The sequence below is a fragment of the Nelumbo nucifera genome, chromosome 5 (assembly GCF_055504915.1).
Source record: "Nelumbo nucifera cultivar China Antique chromosome 5, China Antique-T2T, whole genome shotgun sequence".
Classification (NCBI taxonomy): Eukaryota; Viridiplantae; Streptophyta; class Magnoliopsida; order Proteales; family Nelumbonaceae; genus Nelumbo; species Nelumbo nucifera.
Window position 1 is genome coordinate 19,945,370 of NC_142653.1, and position 19,173 is coordinate 19,964,542.

Sequence of the window (19,173 nt, forward strand, 5' to 3'; positions counted from 1 at the left end):
ATGGGAGATTAAACACCGATCTTATATTAAAATCTAAGGTATACCAATGAAACAAACGATCTGAGATCTGAGAGAGATTTAGAAAGATGAGAGAGATGTAAGAAGAGGGCAAATAGTATTGTAATGGTGGTGATAATGAACATGGAGATAGCGGCCAGTGGTAATTCTTTCTTCTTCTTATTCTGCTTGTTCTTCTTCTTCTTATTCTGCTTGTTCTTCTTCTTCTTCTTAGGGCAAAACGATTCTGCAACAACGATTGGTGAACATGGTGGCAACCACCTCTCGCAACACTCCCTTTTCTTCTTCTTCTTCTTCTTCTTCTTCTTCTTCTTCTTCTTCTTCTTCTTCTTCTTCTTCTTCATTTTTCTCACTTCTTAGCTTTAACCAATTGTCTCTTTCTCAAACTCTCACTCCCTCTCATAATAATGTGTTTGTGTATATATATATGTGTGTGTGTGTGGATTTTTAACCTAATCCTAATCTAACGGTCAAAATAAAAAGTTACATTATATTTTACATCTTATCGGTTTGACATGCTCAAATTGGACAATTGAACCATTGACCCAGAAACTGAAAGCCAAAGCGGCTTCATTTCTAAATCAGTTATTAAAACCTTGATTTTAGTCAAAAGAAAGTTCCACAATATTATTCATATATTTAATAGTGGTGTAAATATAGAATTATAGATATGTTCATTTTTTTCTTTTCTTTTTTGTATTTTTGTGTGTAAAAATAATTCTGATATGTCACACTTACTTTTTGTTTAATATGATAAATACATGATATTATACATGTGCCTCAATGATTTTTTTGCAAAATTTATGTTTTTTTTTCATTTTTGTATTTTTATATTTTATTATTTATTTATGACATTAAAGGCTAACACATTTAACCCAAAAGTTGAACTATTTATTATTAATTTTTATATTTCATTTTTAGTTAGTTCTAAATTATGCATTTTATTTTCATTATCAATAAAAATAATTATTGTTTATTACACTTATTTTTAAATTTGATTAATAAAAATATCATAAATGTAACTATTTTTTTCTACATTTTTTTGTAAATTTCTATATTTATTTTTATTTTAAAAATCTTTTTACCTAACTATGACTTCATAGGTTGATCAATTTGATTCGGATGGTTAAATTGCTTAGACACCATTTGGATAAATAATGATTTTGTTTCTGAGTGAGTTTTAAAATATATGGATCTATATTATTAAAAATATTGACATATATCTAATTAGTAACATTTATTAGTGAAAATAACTTAAAAATGTAGGATATTAGGATTTAATAAGACAAAATGTAATTTAATACCTTAAGTATAAGACTTAATGAGAGGGGAGTAAACGATGTGGAAAGTAATAATTGAAGTTACACTTTCAACCCTAATTAGAGATGGATTAAATACACAAATATGACCATTATGGTAGTCATTAAAGCTACAATTAAAACTATAATAAAATGACTTTTATAGTCTTTTTCAAACAAAGAAATAGAGGGTGATTTTAGTCCAAAAAAAGTTTCACATTGCATTTACACTTTTATATATAGTATAGATATACTTAGTTACTTACACCACAAACAAACATCCATAAAAGACAAAATAACATTATCTACTAGAACCAAGTTCAGAGCTTACATTGCAAAATACAAACAAACCATGCAGAGCAGTTGTTAGCCAACAAACCTCCGAAGATAGCTGCTTAGCATAATGGGCTACTAAATGACCATCCATATTATCAGCCCTACTAATACAAACAAAATGAATTTGGTTTAAATTTGTACAAACAATTTTTATCAATGTTTTCAATCCACCGTTGACCCCACCAATAGAATCATTCTAACCATCACCCGGTCAGGATTCTAGGTTCGATTTAGTCAAGACCCATCAGACGGTCAAAACTGTTCGACCAGGCCAGTTTGACTGTTGACTCGTTCAACCTGGTGATTAGGTTGCAGGTTGCACACTAAATACAAGCTAACTTTCGGAGGCCATAACTTTGCACTCCGATGTTCGATTGGGGTCATTTTTTTTTTTATTTTGGGTAACTTTTCGAGATCTATGCATCCCGTTCGACCTAGTGATTTTTTTTTTAAAAAAAACATTGGTTTTTATTGTTACCAAAACATCCAAAATAGACACCCAACATGGTCAAGGAACTCAAGAAGTATTTCCTAATAAATTATTTGATAGATATCAGAGAATAGGGATGCAAGCGAATTGGATCATATTCGAATCAGGGTATATTCGAACCCGATCCAACACTGTTCATGTTGGATATGATAGGACTCAATTTGAATTTGAATCCTATCGGTAAGTCGTATCTTCGGATATGATCCGATCCGACTTGCTTTCTTTAAAAATTAATAAATTATTAAAAGAAAAAAGTAAAGTATACTAATTTAAATAAAGTAAAAATAAAATATACAAGTATTTTTTAACTATTTTCATCATATATATACATTTTTTTATAAAAAATAAATAATGTAACAATTTTATAAAAATATAATATAAAAATATTTATAAATAAATAACATATATTTGTATATTATATATTTATATATAATACATATCGGATCAGATCTTTCTCAGATTGGATAAGGGGTGATCCAAATCCGATCTAATTTCTGATAAGATCCTATTATCCAATTAAAAAATCTGAATAGGAGTGATCCGAATTCGACCAAATAGGATTGGATATCGGATCATATTTGCACCCTTATCAGGGAATCTGTCTCCAATATAAAAGATCCCAACCCGTGATACTATACAACAAACTGCTCCTACACTTCCTCGGGTTCCCTGATTCACTTGAAATCATACACCCTGACTAACACAGCCAAAAAAAGAATTTTAATGAAACCTAATTACCCATTCTAACAACAAGTACAATTGCCTATTCTAATTTCTAAGAACTGGATCATTAGCCAGTTTCACACTGAAACAAAGGAACTTAATAAGAGAATCCATGTATTAAAAAAAAAGTGGTGGCAAAATGGTAATTTAGGCACGAAAACTGTTAAACGTAAGCAAGCATAGAAATTACACCGAAATTCACCATCTGCTTGAATATGAATTATAGTTGTTGTTTTTTGTCTTTTTTCCCATGGCTTACTACGGTTAAATTTAAAGAGCCCATAAGCTAAATAACCCCGGCCACATAGAGAAGTGATGTCTTTGACTCTATCCATTTTACATTCGAATTGACATATGATGCTGAAGTGGGACCTTTACCAGAAAAGCCAAAAAGAAAAAGAAAAGAGCTAAATTTATTAATCAATTAAAATGGAGCAAAGGTGAGGAAAGCAATCAAAGTTGTGCTTTTTGGCGCCTGATTAACGGAAAGGAACTATACGCCTGTAGGTGAGATTAAGACTATAGCTAGGCTTCCTCTATAGTTGCTTTAATTAGCTGTTAGTCTAATTTCCTAGTTGCTTTACTCACTCGCCCGGGTCAAGGGGTCAACCCCTCGCTATAATTATATATATATAGTCTGTAGATTTCCTTGTGTTTACTTGGCCATGATTATTGATCGAAATATCCCCACTATGTTGGGTTTTATATGCTAACCATGAGCTAATGGCCTTAGCTTAATTATTTTAACATTGTCAAGTTCACTGTAAAATGTCATACCCGTACGTCCTTCTCCTTTGTATGCGGCCTAACACTCTAAATTTAAAAATGTTCTGTATTATCTGAGCTAGAACCTAGAGAGTGGTTCACTCAGAGTTAGGTAGTGTTTGGTAAATCAACCAAACCTTGTTTTTTTAATCTGGTATATATATATATATATATATATATATATATATATATTCTGAAGTGTAAAACTTGTGAAAATATATATTTTATAATTTCATCCTTTTATCTTTGTTATATATCCTTATAATTAGATGATATGCAGACGTTATAATTAACGTAGCAATAAGGAAAAAGAGAGACACCAAAACGCTGAAAGTACCGTTTCACGTTAACTCGAGTGACCATGACATGACATACCAGAAAATCTAATTAACCTCGAACCTCAAGCATGAAAAAGGGAAACCAAACCACAAAGGCACAAATTGATCGATCTGCAAGCTATCAAATTGGGAGCTGACAAGGCAACCCAATCAGGTTGTCACCTTAGCGGGTGGCCGTTTGGAGACCTCGACTGAAAGACTTGGGATGCCTTCTTTCCTTAGTCCGGAAGAAATAGAGAGAGAGAGAGAGAGTCGTCAATCTCACACCACAAACTCCATCACTTCTCCAAATCCCCCTTTTATCTTTTTCTGGGACATTCTGTGGATTGTGCAATTCTAAATAACCATTGTTGTTATATTGCCGCTGCTGCTTTAAGCTCTCCAAGGGTCCTACCAATGTTGGCTCCCCACCCCAGCCATTCACTCCGTTGCATTTATAGATTAATTCTGTGGGCTTCTGAGAGTAGTCGAGATTGTACTTGTCAATTTTAATGCCAAAGCAAAGCTGTTGGATTGGAGCTTTATGCATGCATGGCTGCTTTAGGGATTGTTGGAGTAGACTGCCCCTCACTGTTGGGATGTGAAGACCACCATTATAATTATATTGCAATATTAGAATCTTCTGTTCATCGATCTCTTTCTCTGTTGCAAAGAATCTCCAAAGCCTGGCCTGCCTGTAAAGATCAGGAGGTATGACAATGGCATGTATCAAATGTCCAAATCCAGCGGTTGCTAACTAAAAGGGGCCACCTAATCCTTCTTTTTTGCTATCTATCTCAACAGTCAACACATCTGGGAACTGGGATTTCCAACTAAGTCAAACATCTGGTATTAAGGAACCGAAAACCTTTTGTTTAGCCAGAAAATCTGTAAAAAGATGGTTTTGGTCCCTTAAACCCGGCACACTTTTCAGTTTTCATAGAAGTGAGATTTTACTTGAATAAATTGTCATCCTTTGGTGAAATGAAATGTTCTGAAATTTCGAATATTAATTTGAATGTATTATTTTGTTGTATTAATAGTTAAGTTTTTACTTCTTTATTCTCCCTGTATTTTATGCTTTTATCCTTTAGCATAAAATTTTTATTTCAGGCCAAAATCATTTCATAAACACATAGAAAATTTGATCAATTTATTCAACTGAAGCAAATTAAATAGACACAGACACTAGGCAAAAAAAAAAAAGAAACCATGGTACACAGTTTGAGGAGAGGAATTGGGAACCTACCATTAATTAATGGTTCATCATGTTCACAGCATGGAGATAAAAAAAAAAGGGTTAAAGTTTAATCTTGAAGCGAGAATGCAGTTGTTTAGGCTCAATTGGGAAAGAGTACAGCCACTCTCAAATTTATACTGTACAAATACATACAAAATATAAGATTTTGCTCAAAGATTCATGTGGGCATGCTAAGTAATTTTATAGGTGCAGCCACTCTCAACGGCAACGGTGGTCCTGCTGATCCTCTGTAAATGGGGGAATGTGGCAAATTACGGGGAATGGAACTATGCCTTTGGTATCCCAAACTCAAGACATTCCCACATGAAAACACCTCATAAGGATCAAAGATCAACGCTATCTGGAAAAATGGAACTCGACGTCTTGGTGAGCTTGACTTTGTTGAGCAAAAGAACATATTCTTTTCTATTGACTGCATTTCAACGCCATTACAAACCTTTCCACATTTGAATTTGATTTGATCTGAAATCTGAAAAGAAAGAAAGAGAACACGAAGTTGATTTGGTTACTTTAATACCCAATTAAATATGGATTTGTCTTCACTGATCCCGACATAAAATGCTAACACAGGATTACGGTTTTTTTTTTTTTTAAGCCTGATGAGGCAAATTCATTAGTCATATGCTTTGGTTACAGTCCTTTCTCAATACAAGAGGGTAGTAAAGAAGGAAAGAGAGTCCAGGTCTGAGTTTGAGAAACAGATAGAGCAAAACGAGCTATACAATGAGCAGCAGAATTAGTAAACCTATGAGCACTGAAAGGTTTTGTTCAAGTAAGCTCTCTGCAATCAGCAATAACGTTTTGTAGTCACCAAGGAGAAGATTTGTCAGTCTCCAACAAAGCTTGAACAATTTGAAATGCATCCCCTCAATTTGGACCAAATTCAACCCAAGTTCTAGGGTGAATTTTAAAGCTTCAAGCGATGTCAAAAGCCTCTGTTTCAGCAGCAGAGCATCGTGGTGTTTTCATTGCTCTTCCAAACACAAAGGCACCTTTAGGATCGCGTATAAGAAAACCTACTCCAGAATTAGCATCTCCTGTAGCACCATCAAAATTTAGTTTAAACATGCCCATAGGTGGCCTTGTCCAACATCTGTTACGATCATGGGTTGTTAATGGATTGGTATTACTTTGATTCATTTGTTGATTTTGTTCCTCAATTTGTGCATGGGCCCGATTAATGATAAATGGAATACTAACCACCCAATTAGCTAGCCAATGCAGCCTTGCATCTCGATTTTCAGATGTGATATAAAATGATTGCACATTTAGCAAATAAAGAAACTGTTGAGAAATTAAACACACCTTCTGGTTGAGCCCACACCGCACACCAGTCATGAAAAGAACGGTCACTGTTCTCATCAATATGGGCAACAATTATCTACTCGGTGTGATTTAACAAGTTATGAATGCCATGCCAAATAAATAAATGTACACAGGATTGTTGCCAATGCCCATCACAGTCTCCAATTAATTAGGCAAATTACCTAATTCTTGGGTAGCCAACCATCACCAACACCAAACACAGCTAATTGTATCTGCGCGTATGTATGTAATATGTATATTCAATTCCTACGTTCTTCCATTTTTCTTGGGCAAAAACAAACACTGAAGCACCGTAAGACTGTAATGCTGCATTTGCTTTAGGTGTTAATTCAGTTTTATACCAATGGAAAATGTGAACCGGTTTAATTGTCGATGGAAATTGGGACTAGTAGATTTTGAAAATTTATACAGAACATATTTAATTGTCAAGGTGTAAATTTGATGAGAATATTTGTGGGTGTTTAGAATGCACATCGGTCTGAACTTCCAACCCAACTTCTATTGCTGTTAATCAATGGATTTCGTGCCATTTTGGAGTAACTCTCCACTTACGAACAACAGGAGAAAACCAACTCCAGTTCAATCAATTGGACAGATGAGAACATAGAGAAAGAAAGAAAGAACTCACTTTTCCCCCCTTCTTGAATCAAAAAGCTTGATTACAAGAACAATAACAAAAGAAAATCAATAAAAATTTCCAAATAGGCAACCATAAACTGAAGAAAGAATCTAACAAGAAAATACGAACAAACAAAAAGAAACCATCAAGATATAGAGACAACAGAGAGACAAAGATGACCAGACAAGAAAGAAGTTGAGCATCCAAGATTCATCTGTCTTTTATCTCTGATAGTTTTCGTCAAATGATTAGTTTTTTTCATCATCTCCCAGAAAAATCCATTAATTCATCAACGAGAAAGAGGGTTCCTAAGAATCTTGAATACAAAGGAAGTACAGATGACCAACAGAATAATTGGGAATTCAGTACACGAGCACGATGCGTCAGAATGACGACTACCCAGATTCTCTACAACCGGAAAATGATGTGAAGGAGACACTTCCGGTGACTCCCTCGGTTCTGGACTTTCTTGTGGCGATCTTGGAACTTGGTATTCGAAGAGTCCAGAGCCACTATAGACAGAGTAGTTGAGAAGCGAGTGGATTCCACGAACAAAGATTTCGCCATTGGCGTACAAGTCAGGGTGGTTGATTCGGCTACGTCGATTGTGTAATTCGATATCTGAGTTGTTAGTGATGAGAATCGAATTTCCGGACGGGAGTGTTAAAAGCCGTGTCTCGATGTGTAGAAGTTGGGAGGGAGAGAGCTGGAGAGGGGAGAGAGGGCTTCGTCGCTGGGGACGAAGAGGGTTGCTGTTATTGGGAAGGCTAAAGGGTCGGTGGTGGAGAGGATTCCTGCCCAGTTATCAAAATCGCCGGTGTCGATCAGATCTTTCGACGATATTGTTGAGCTACTGCCGAGTGAACGGCATTTCGGATGAAAATAGCGTAGGGGAAGCGACTACGGCAATGGTGATTCTTGGGTGTAGGAATGTCAGTGTCAAGGGGACAGGCAAGACTACGTTAGCTTTTAGGCAGAGAGAGAGAGAGAGTAAGTATCTTGTACTGGATGACGCATCGACGCCCGCGAGAGAAAAAAAATGGCGGTTATAGAGTGAGAGGAGTATGGTAGAAGTCAATGAGTTTTAGTTTTACATCCTTAATTTCGGTTTGAATGTATATTTTATATAGATTATCGGTGTAAAAAAATTCAAAAAAAAAATTTACACCCATTTATGATATAAAATTACACTCTTTCTAAATACATATAAATCAAACCACGGTATAAAATTTACCCGGATTCAATTTTTCACCTCAAACAAACGTGGCCTAAGTTCATTCCTATGGATGATAAAGATTGTCTCAATAATGGGGGATAAAATTTTCTTAGAGATCCGGCGGCTTTTGGGGGGAGGGGGGTATCATGTTCCCTTGTTAGATTAAGGCATGTTCCATATGCCTTTTCCTTTATCTGTATTCCAGCATTTATCGACAAACAATGCGGATATATCCAGCACCAGCAGAATTATTTCAATTTAGGTGTAGGCGGTGATTCGCATATATAGTAGCTAGAGGCTTTCTGATCATAATGCGTCTTTCTTGCCTGTAAAGGCTTTTGAAGAATAGATAATGCACAAGCTAAAAACTGTTATGGCTATTTTGATTTGAGTTGATTGGTAAGAATACATCAACTTTGTTTGTTCTGATTTTCTGGTAATTATGACGCAATGTCCTCTATCTGATTCTGATATCAATCAAATGCCGCTGTCTAACAAGTGTTCTCTTTGATGCGTCAGCAAGTGCCATCCACTGTGCTTACAGCCGCAATTCCAGCGTTCAAGTGTATGTCATGGGTGGGCTAAGCATGTACTTTTGTATGGGGGACTGCCAATGGCAATATTGTAATATTGTAGTATGATTTTTCATCTTTTTGATATTTCTTATTGTCACTCCCCCAAAAGCTTAACGTACTCTTTGAGGGGAGGTAGGTAGTCGAGTGAGCTCATAAGCGTGTAAAGGTTAAGCACGAGATCCCCTCGACACTGTAATGTGTGCTTGTGCTTGCCACTGATTATTGCAATACAAATAGCCTTTTGCTAATTCGTGTTCCATCTTGTTGCCTTTTTGTGTGTGTTTGCTTTGTTGCGTAGGCATATTCGCCCCTTTCGAGTGCCGCACGGGGCCCCAACGATTATCCCCGTGACAGTTGGTATCAGAGCAGGAGCTCCTTTTAAGCCATTCGACCTGCGACGTGAGTGACAGCATGAAGCACAAAAGGGACATCGTGGAGGAGATCGAGCATGGACTCTCCACAGCCCATGAGGCTGATGATGCGCCCGCCGATGACATCGGCAAGGACAAGGAACCGATGGCTAGCAAACGTGAGAAATCTTCCAACAAGCATGCAGCCGTTGAGTTGCGCATGCTACGTTGCGAAGCCACCGTAGGTGAGATGCGAGACTCGATAGACGAGCTGCATCAAAACATGGAAGCCATGGACAACACACTGGTCGAGATTGAAGGTCGCTTGAATGGAGTCATGGACGAGGTCCGAGACATAATCAATGGCACGCTCAAGCAAATTTGCAGCACTACACGCCAACAAGAAGCAAGCTCCTCCAACTCGCAGGTCCAAGACAGGCTTGATAGTTTTCAAGCCCAGCTCGATGAGATGAAGAACGAGTGAGCAACATGGAGAAGAAGAACCTCCACATCAATGACCGTCCAAGCCCAACTAGATGAAATGAGAGCGGAGTGGGCCTCAATGAAGTCAGCCGCATGTTCCTCCTCCGACACCCAAGCTCAATTAGAGGAGCTCAAAGCAGAATGTGCAATCCTGAAAAGGGTCGTCGCTAATCCAGCCAGTACTTCCTTTACACATACTCCCTCCCACATTAAGATTAGGGAGCCAACCCCCTATTCGGGTACCCGCAATGCACGAGAGCTTGACAACTTCCTGTGGCAGATGGAACAGTACCTTGCCACCGCCAATGTGACTGATGAAATGACTCAGGTACGTACTGCTACTATGTATTTGACTGATGTCGCTATGTTGTGGTGGCACAGAAGGTGTGTTGATATAGAACGTGGTACGTGCGTTATCCGTACCTGGGCTAACTTTAAAAGAGAGCTGAAGAGACAGTTCTACCCAAAGAATGTGGAATACCTCGCTCGTCGCAAGATGAAGACTCTCAAGCACGGCGACTCCCTCCATGACTATGTCAAAGAGTTTTCAGCCCTCACATTAGAAGTCACCGATATGTCAGACAAGGACTTATTGTTCAACTTCATGGATGGTCTAAAGCCTTGGGCAGCTCGAGTTCCAACGACGCAATGTTCAGGACCTTGCCTCTGCCATGGCCGTGGCCGAACAACTTAGTGAACAGAGATTGTCGGATGACGAAGGAAGCAGACCAGCCAGCCCGCGTACCACATAGTTGAGTGGGGGAGATAGACAACTCAGTCCTCCGAAAGAGAAGCCACCCTCCAGCCACAAACCAGTCGAGCACTACAAGGGGAAGCAGCCACAAGGAAGTCAAAGCTACTACAACAACAGATATCAAGGGAGACCAAACCGTCCTCCCATTTGCTACATTTGCGGGGAGGAGCACTTCACCAGGAATTGCCCAAAGCGAGCAAAGCTGAATGCCCTCATTGCCAAGCTAAGTGATGATGAGCAGAGTGATGGGGAACAGAGTACCCCGGCGACAAGAGTGGGCGCCCTCCAACTTTTCAATGCCATGATGAAGAAAGGGGCTACCTCTAAACAGCCCTCCTCAGTCAAAAAGAGGACTGAGGTATGTTGATGTAACCATTAGCGGGAGGCCAACCTGGGCCCTAGTTGACACAGGGGCTACTCACAACTTCATATCCATTGCAGAGGCCAAGAGACTTAACTTGGCCGTTTCCAAAGAGCCTGGCTGGCTCAAAGCAGTTAACACCGGTGCCAAACCTACTGAAGGCATAGCCCGCCGAGTAAGACTACAACTCGGCACCTGGGATGGAGAGATTGACCTCTCTGTCGTCCACATAGATGATTTTGATATTGTCCTTGGAATGGACTTCATGATACAGGAAAAAGCAGCACCGGCGCCTCACCTCGACACCCTGATGATCTTGGACGAGCAGTCACCTTGCATGGTTAACATGATCGCCACCGCCAGCACCAAGAAGAAGCACGTCTCCGCCTTACAATTCCAACACCACCCTCCACCATTGTTGGCAGAGAGACCTACAACAACCACCATTGCAACCAGAAGTGATCACAACAACTCTGGGAAGAAGTTAGCGCCAGTGCCAGTGCCGCCACAACAACAGCAGCGGAAGCCACCTTCGCAGCAGAAGCCGCACACACCCACAACTGGTGGGCCCAACAGAAGACCCAAGGCTGTGTCGAACTTTGCCCACACCTACTGCCACAACCACTGGGGAGAGCGAGTGCCACCCGAGCCATTTAGGGGCCACATTCAGATTATCCCTCAAGATAAATCCCGTAGTAACCTTGCGAGTCACCCTTGGGGAAAAATGCATGGGAACCAACACCCAAATAATCCAAAATACCATTTTGACCTAGCCTTGGCCACCAACTTTCCTACCACCATCAGGAACAAGTCAAAATCCTACCTTGAAGCAGCCAAGCAGGGACTTAACTTAGGGACTAGCCATAGGTTTTCCCACCATCAAGAACATTCACTAGCAATCTACCCAACCTACTATCTGGGCCTTGGAAGAAACCCGGTTCGTGGAGCAGTCGAAGAACCTTCTTTCACCAACAACAAGTTGAAGCCTCAAGCAGAAGCTAGTCTTCGAGGACGAAGACTGAATTGAGTGGGGGAGACTATAACAAGTGTTCTCTTCGACGCGACAGCAAGTGCCATCCACTATACCTACAGCCGCAACTCCAGCGTCCAAGTGTGTGCCATGGGTGGGCTAAGCATGTACTTTTGTATGGGGGACTGCCAATGGCAATATTGTAATATTGTAGTATGATTTTTCATCTTTTTGATGTTTCTTATCGTCACTCTCCCAAAAGCTTAACGTACTTTTTGAGGGGAGGTAGGTAGTCGAGTGAGCTCATAAGCGTGTAAAGGTTAAGCACGAGATCCCCTCGACATTGTACTGTGTGCTTGTGCTTGCCACCGATTATTGCAATACAAATAGCCTTTGGCTAATTCGTGTTCCATCTGGTTGCCTTTTTGTGTGTGTTTGCTTTGTTGCGTAGGCTTACTCGCCCCTTTCGAGTGCCGCATGGGGCCCCAACGATTATCCCCGTGACAGCTGTCCCCACTATCCAACCCATAATCTACATTCTACGGACATTGGAATTTGCTTTGTCTTTCCTTAATTTATTCTACAACTATAAGAGCAGCGGGCTGACTTTTTTCTTGGATTCATTCCATGGTCCTTCATCGCTTCCGGCCTCAATCAGACTCCTGCATGCACTATACAGTGCTGGTGTCAAGTCCAGAATGCGCCCAACGACGTTTGTGAAGCCTGAAAGGCCCTGAATGGGTTGCACCTGCCCAAGGCTACTTAGGGGCATCATTTATTTCTCAGATGTACCCAAGGATACTCTAGTTATCCACTTTGTGTGTGTGTGTCGCTACTCGCTTTATAACCACGCAAAGTTCTAAATGAAACTTTTTCTGTTCTGTGCATGGATTAACCGAAATGCAAAATGCTGCTCTATAGTCCGGCAAGCCGGGCTAAAGAGTAAAGTCCCAGCCAGCTGAAATTACAATCAGATGTCGCTCATCCATATTTCAAGGACAAGGCTATGATTAGCCCAAAATAGTAACCCAAACTAGATTTGGCTCGGCCCAGCCCAAGTCGCAACCTTCATGTATGTTGACAGCATACTGCATGCCACGGCCAATCCAGAGTGGGTCCAACAATATAAAACGGCCATCATTCCTCGTATAAGCAAAGATAGAATGCAAAAGTTCTCCAGTTTGGGAGAGGGGGCAGTAGTGGTAAAGTAGGATATGGGCAAACTTTGCAACAACAGGTTTTCCTGAAACTGAAAGCTTAGAATTGCAATATAGTTGCAAAAAATCAATCATTATCCAAGAGACGAATAATAACTGCCTTTACCTTATGTCTTGATATTATATCCTTGGTTTCCTCGTGAAAAATGGATATGAATGTTTTGGTATCCGCATTTATGATTCATCATGTTCCATCACTTATAAGTTATAACCATAACTTGGGCCCGGCCCATCTTGGAATGCTCAACTTATTAAGGCATTGACCAGATGAGCCCTGCAGCCTACGTTACCGAAACTTGCTAACTTGACCCACGCCGTCAATTCGGTGGGAGCACGTTCACTTCTGGTTCTGGTGCACCATTCCCCATTGTGCTGAGGTTATCGATGAACACTACTACATCCGCACCACACTTTTCCTTGAGTTCATTCCATAAATGAACCAAAATATACTTGTATGGGATTTCTATCCAACCTCATTAGTCATTAAGGCTCAGTTTGAAAGGAGTATAAATACAAATATGTAGAGTGCAAAACCTCATATTTGTATGTATTTGCATTGTATATTTGTGAATGGAAAAAAAAAATAAGGTTCTGTTTGGAAGGAGTAGAAATATAAATATGTACAGCATAAATCTGATTTCATTGCAACAAGCTAGCTAGTGAGTGAATGTTTTGTGTCTAAAGTATAAATACCCACGGCCCTTAGCTTGAAATCAATCTCCCACAAACCAGACACGGTCATGTATAAATCTCTCACTCGCTTTGCCACCTTTGCTCTTCTTCGCGCTTTCTTTGTCCTCTTGGCTTCGTTGGGAGAGTAGCATTATAATCCATTTGTCCCATGTTGATAGTATGGGATGCTAATGTAAGATTATAACTCTGTTTCATCTTAATGATAAGAAAATGATGAACAGTATTTTATTTTTAAGAGTAATTTTGACATTTTCAAAAGTTTTAAGTTACATAGGTGATACATAAACTGATAGGTAATAAGTTGATACATTTTAAAAGTCCAGATACTGAATTATCACATTTTAAAGTCCAGGGACTAAAATGACAATGGATCCAAAGTACAGAATACTAACTAGGAATTTTCCAAAAAAAAAAAAAAAAATCGCTAGTTCTTTATTTGCACTTTGCATTACCTATACTCTACATCCCATCTGGGATCTAACACACTCGTGGACTCATGGTGGTCACGTCCTATGTTCAAGACACTACAACGGCACATCGAAAACATCTACCCAGTCCATGAATAAGACATAAACTAGATGAGATGCTCCTATGTATAGTTATAGATTGTTGTAGACGGTGACTATCCACCATTGAAATAAGTCTTCAACAAAAGGAGCAAACTTTTCTTCCTTAATGCTTAACAAATTGGTTCCCATTTTGCCCAATGAGAAGTCTTGATCTCCATGAATTGGCATCGTAATATGCAAAATTCAGATAAGCCGTTCACACATTGCTCTGTACATTGCAATGAATGCAGTTCAATGTTAATCCATTACATATGGATCATGTCGAATCCAATTTGATTTATATTTTGGACTTTTTGGACTGGTCCAATTCAATGTCCGACTTGTCCAATATATCTGTTCAAATTGGTTTTAATTTATATTGATTCCAATCCAAACCTGATCTGTTGATACCTGTAATCTTATCTTTTATCAATGGATTAGATATTGGTTTAATCGGACCCAAACCAATATAAATGCATTACAGATGGACCAGGTCCAATCCAAATTAATAAATACTTTAGACCATTAAGTGTGGACAAGACCCATCCAAATTGATTTTGATTTGGATGGGTCCAACCCAAAACAATCTAGTGACACTCTTAATAACGTCGGCCCAGGCCTACAAAGGTTGATGAGGGCGGATTTGGCCCTCCAGTGAAATTGTGACACCTGGCATCTCATGCAAACCAAGTGCAGCCTCTTGACGACTGGGCAGCTCGGGAAGCTCGGGCCGCTTAGCAGAGCTTGCCACTTACAGACAGCTCGGCATGGCTCGCCATAGGCAGCTCAACAGAGCTTGCCACAACTTGCCACAACTTGCCACTTACAGACAACTCGGTATGGCTTGCCACAGGCTGCTCGGCAGATCTTGCCACAAGCAGCTCGACATAGCTCGGGGAGCTTGGTATAGCTAGGGGCAGCACGGCATAGGCAACTCGCCACAAACAGCTGGCCACTCTACAGGCAGCCTGGCGTCTTACGAAGAGCTCGCGACTTAGGGGCAGCTCGACACTTACAGATAGCTCAACATAGGCAGCTTGCCACAGGCAGCTAGCCACTCCGCAGGCAGCCTGGCGTCTTACGAAGAGCTCGCCACTTAGGGGCAGCTCGGCACTTACACGTAGCTCGGCATAGGTGGCTTGGCACTTAGGGGCAGCTCAGCGTATTGCAGGAAGATCTCCTACCTGACAACCGTACCTAACAGATCCGGAGACCTGCGCCCACGTCTCTCGCTAGGCGGCGTCGTGCTTGCCAGTCTTGAGAGCTGTCCCTTGACTGGCAGAGGCGTACTCTGCAATAGCCGCCTGCACCCGCCACCTCAGCTCTGGCAGTAACGGCCGCGGTAGAGAGATAGAGGCGGTTATGCCTGACTTGACAGAGGTTGTTACGCCGGATTTGACAGGACACCACTATATAAGAACTCCGACCCCCAAAGACAAGAGGGAGAGAATGAAAAAATGGAGGTAATCCCTACTCTCTAGCTCTCTCATTTCTCTCCAAGCTCCCTACAATCAGAATGCTAACTTAGGCATCGAAGAGTCCCCGTCGGGAAAATACCCCCGGGTCCTCTGATTCAGTTCTCACAGGTTCCTCAGCTCCTGCCGCCTAGAAAGAGGAGGAAAAGATGGAGTTCTCGCAGGTCTCTCAGCTCCCGCCGCCTACAAAGGAGAGGAGATCACCGCATGTAGAGGGCAGTCGGGTTGCGCTACACCAGGGAGCTCTACCATCCCCTGAGTTACAGGCCGCCTAGGAGCAGGTCATATGACGAGTCCACCCAAGTAGCTCACCACCAGGGAGCTCGTCACCAAGTAGCTCACCACTAGGGAGCTCACCACCAGGGAGCTCGTCACCAGGTAGCTCACCACCTGGGAGCTCGCCACCAGGTAGTTCACTGCCAGGGAGCTCGTCACCGGGTAGTTCACCACCAGGGAGCTCATCACCAGGTAGCTCACCGCCAGGGAGCTCGTCACCAAGTAGCTCACCACCAGGGAGCTCGTCACCAGGTATATCATCACCAGGGAGCTTGTCACCAAGTAGCTCACCACCAGGGAGCTCGTCACCAAGTAGCTCACCACCAGGGAGCTCCACCATCCTCTCCTGGGAGCAGGTCAAATGGCGAGACACTTGGCCAAAAAAAAATTGATACATCACAAAAAATTGGTACGTGACTAGAAACGGTTACATCAATTGGCGCCATCTGTGGGAACACACTACAAAAAGCTAAGTTCTCATCCTACAAAAGCTAAGTCCTCTTCTCTTAGAAAGCTAAGTTCTCACTTTTTAGAAATTGAAGCTCTCGCTTTATAGCTTACATTTTTTATGAACTCAAAAACTACGTAGGAAGCTAACAGACTAAGTTTACTCTCAATTCAGTTAAAGCCTCATCAATCCTCTTCGCAAGGTACCCCCTACAAAGATGAGCTCTTCGTGGCTTCCGCGGGAGTTGGCGGCTAACAGACTACATAGGCGCCCTTACTGGTCAAGCCTTCCAAGGCTCCCGTGTGAGCTAGCGACCTAAAGTTAGTAGTGCTGCCCCCGAAGGTCGATCTCCTAGTAGCTTCTCATAGGAGTGGGTGACCGGCATTATGGAGCTGATGTAGCGCAATCATAGCTCTAAGGCACCCACCTGATCGGCTCGGCACCTTACAGGTGGCTCGACACCTGGTCAGCTCGACACCTTATTGGTAGCTCGACACCTTGCAGGTAGCTCGGCACCTCACTGGTATCTCGGCACCTAGTCAGCTCGGCACCTCGCAGGCAGCTCAACACCTGGTCAGTTCGACACCTGGTCAGTTCGGCACCTCACAAGCAAAGCCTACAGGCCACATTACTGCTTAAGACCCGATCGCCTCTTCGGCACGGGCAAAGTAAAAAAAGAGTGGACTACAAGTCACTCCCAAAAGCCTACAAGCCACATTACTACTTAAGACCCAATCGCCTCTTCGACACGGACAAAATCAAAGAAGAGTGGACTACGAGTCACTCCCAAAGCCTACGGGCCACATTACTACTTAAGACCTAGTCGTCTCTTCGGCATGGGCAAAGTCAAGAAGAGTGGACTACGAGTCGTTGCCAAAGCCTATGGGCCATACTATTGCTAAATACCCAGTCGCTTCCTCAGCATGAGTAAAATCAGCAAAAGTGAACTATAAGTTGACCTTAGAGCCTAAGGGCTACATTACTGAACTGGTGGAGACCTCCTCACCTTATAGGCAGCTCGCAAAGCCTAAGGAATTGGATTAGCACTTAGTAGCTCGTCAACTTACGGGCCAAAAGAAGAAATCTACTCCCTTTGCTGAGTTACTCTCAGCTCGGGAGTGGGGGGCAACTGATGAGGGCGGATTTGGCCCTCCAGTGAAATTGTGACACCTGGCACCTCATGCAAACCAAGTGCATCCTCTTGACAACTAGGCAGCTCGGCATGGCTCGCCACAGACAGCTCGGCATGGCTCGCCACAGGCAGCTCGACAGAGCTTGCCACAACTTGCCACTTACAGACAGCTCAGCATGGCTTGCCACAGGTAGATCGACAGAGCTTGCCACAAGCATCTCGGCATAGCTCGAGGAGCTCGGTATAGCTAGGGGCAGCTCGGCATAGGCAGCACGCCACAGGCGGCTGGCCACTCCGTAGGCAACCTGGTGTCTTACGAAGAGCTCGCCACTTAGGGGCAGCTCGACACTTACAGGTAGCTCGACACTTAGGGGCAGCTCGGTGTATCGTAGGAAGATCTCCTGCCTGACAACCGAACCTGACAGATCCGGAGACATGCGCCCACGTCTCTCGCTATGCGGCGCCGTGCCTGCGAGTCCTGAGAGTTGTCCCTTGATTGGCAGAGGCATACTCTGCAGGAGCCGCCTGCACCCGCCACCTCAGCTCTAGCAGTAACAGCTACGACAGAGAGACAGAGGCGGTTACGCCTGACTTGACAGAGGCTGTTACGCCTGATTTGACCGGACACCACTATATAAGGACTCCGACCTCCAAAGACAAGAGGGAGAGAATGAAAAAATGGAGGTAATCCCTACTCTCTAGCTCTCTCATTTCTCTCCAAGCTCCCTACAATCAGAATGCTAACTTAGGCATCGGAGAGTCCCCGCTGGAAAAATACCCCCGGGTCCTCTGATTCAGTTCTCACAGGTTCCTCAACTCCCGCCGCCTAGAAAGAGGAGAAAAAGATGGAATTCTCGCAGGTCCCTCAACTCCCGCCGCCTACAAAGGAGAGGAGATCACCTCATGCAGAGGGCAATCGGGTTGCGCTACACCAGGGTGCTCCACCATCCCCTGAGTTACAGGCCGCCTAGTAGCAGGTCATATGACGAGTCCATCTAGGTAGTTCACCGCCAGGGAGCTCGTCACCAAGTAGCTCACCACTAGGGAGCTCATCACCAAGTAGCTCTCCACCAGGGAGCTCGTCACCAGGTAGTTCACTGCCAGGGAGCTCGTCACCAGGTAGCTCACCACCAAGGAGCTCATCACCAGATAGCTCACCGCCAGGGAGCTCGTCACCAAGTAGCTCACCACCAGGGAGCTCGTCACCAGGTAGCTCACCATCAGGGAACTCGTCACCAGGTAGCTCACCGCTAGGGAGCTCGTCACCAAGTAGCTCACCACCAGGGAACTCGTCACCAAGTAGCTCACCGCTAGGGAGCTCGTCACCAAGTAGCTCACCACCAGGGAGCTCGTCACCAAGTAGCTCACCACCAAGGAACTCGTCACCAGGTAGCTCACCGCCAAGGAGCTCGTCACCAAGTAGCTCACCACCAGGGAGCTCGTCACTAGGTAGTTCATCACTAGGGAGCTTGTCACCAAGTAGCTCACCACCAGGGAGCTCGTCACCAAGTATCTCACCACC